The sequence below is a fragment of the Leptonychotes weddellii genome, chromosome 5 (genome assembly GCF_054177405.1).
Source record: "Leptonychotes weddellii isolate Sample4059 chromosome 5, ASM5417740v2, whole genome shotgun sequence".
NCBI classification, from domain to species: Eukaryota; Metazoa; Chordata; class Mammalia; order Carnivora; family Phocidae; genus Leptonychotes; species Leptonychotes weddellii.
Window position 1 is genome coordinate 41062196 of NC_138373.1, and position 2025 is coordinate 41064220.

The 2025-nt window shown below is 42.3% G+C and overlaps 1 pseudogene; it reads right to left on the reverse strand.

Annotated features, from left to right (window-relative positions):
• Positions 1 to 995: 995 nt before the first annotated feature.
• Positions 996 to 1544, reverse strand: LOC102733554 (nucleotide triphosphate diphosphatase NUDT15 pseudogene; annotated as a pseudogene).
• Between the last annotated feature and the right edge of the window lie 481 nt (positions 1545 to 2025).

Consider the following 2025-nt stretch of genomic DNA (forward strand, 5'->3'; position numbering starts at 1 on the left):
GTGAATCTAAAACAATAAACCTCACAGGCTCCTAATGAGTTTGTCTACTAAAAATGTAGCAGATATGGAAAAGCTCTACAGGTCTGTGGTTAAGTTTTTGAAGCTATAAAATATCTGCTTGGATAAGTACTAGACTAAAGAGATACCTCAATGAATTCCTCATCAAGTGTATTTGAGATAAACTTCAAAGAGAGTTTTAGCCCTAGGCTTGCCTGGTTTCTTCTTGCATTCAGTCTGTTACAATATCACACATCATGTAGCTTCCGGAAAACTCCTCTGATGTCTTAACATTACAAAAACAGCTTCGACCTGAGTGCCCTTGAAAGAGTCTCAAGGATCTCCCCAGGCCACACTTTGAGAACCACAGCCCTAGTCCAATCTCATTTTACATACAAGGAAGCTGGATCTCACAGAGATTATGTTAACCATAGGATAAAACCCCAGAGGGGTTGTTTCACTTCTCTTGGCTTAGGTTCCCAATCAGAAACCTGGCAAGTACCCTAATGACCTGTCCTGTTCACAGTCGTTGTAAGGGCTGTCCCAGTACAGCTGCAAAACTGTCTTGTTTTAAATAAGATGAAAATCGACAACCACGGTAAATTCTGCAACTGGCATACGGTGTTAGCATCTGAATTAGGATCCCTATTTGAACCGAAACAGCAAGGCAAGTTCTATTGCATTCCACTCCATGCAAGCTGGAGCAACAAGCTGCATAGTCAGGATCGGAGAGAAGTATGGAAAGCAGAATCACCACAAGGTCACCATTTATCACATTTTTCTGAGTCTGAAATGCATCTCATTGACACCGTGCCAGAAAATGTTTCACAAGTACTGACTGAAAGGGTGGTGGGAATAGTAAGAGGTAGCAAATAAGCTGACAATCTTATGGAACTTTTTACATACAGTGGAGTTGTTCTGAAATGTAGATTCTTTTCATTCTCTAACTGGACCTTATTTTGTCTTCTTTAAATAAATCAGGTTACCTTCTTGTTCCCCTAGAGATGATGTCCTTTGTATCCTACCAGATGGTCCACATCTTCTTTAAATGTGTCAGAGCCTTGTTCCCGTAAGCAACGTGGTGCCCAGAAAGGCTGGTCCAGTGAGGATACTCTTCCCACTTCCAGCTTTCATTTTTTTTCAGGCTCTCCATTCTGTGGTTCTGGAGTCACATCCACCTCTCCTTTCATTAATATTACTGACATGATGGTAATTCTCTTTCTCCACAAAATAATTCACAACAGAGGCAAAGCGAACATTTTTCAGGGGAAGAGCTACTTCTTCCCTGGTTCTCCTTTGAGCACTGAGTGCATTCTTCCCCAGTTACTGGACTCAAATGGCCCCCAGGGAAGTTGGAACCTGCCAACTCCATTTGACTCTTATCTCTTCCCCAGGAGGACACTGTGAGGATGCCTGCAGCTAGTTACCACTGCTCCTACCCCAACTACATGTGCCTCCCCAGCGGCTCTATGCAAATGGTCATAGCTCAGGAGGCTGAGGGTAGGGGAGACACGGCCCTTAGCATAGTATTTTTGAATTTCATCCATATGGTAGCATATATCATTCCTGTTTATTGCTGAATAGTATTCTGTTGTATGGATATACCACATTTGTATATCCATTCATCATTTGATGAGCATTTGGATTGTTTACACTTTTTTTTTTAAAAGATTTTATTTATTTATTTGACAGAGAGAGACACAGTGAGAGAGGGAACACAAGCAGGGGGAGTGGGAGAGGGAGAAGCAGGCTTCCCGAGGAGCAGGGAGCCCGATGTGGGGCTCAATCCTAGGACCCGGGGACCATGACCTGAGCAGAAGGCAGACACTTAACGACTGAGCCACCCAGGTGCCCCGATTGTTTACACTTTTAGGCTATTATGAATAATGTTGTAATGAAGCTTTGTGTATAAATCTTTGTGTGGACATATATTTTCATTTCTTTTGGGTAGATACCTAGAGAGGAGCTACTAAATCATCTGGGAACTATTTGTTTAACATTTAACTGCCAAACTGTTTTTCACAGTCA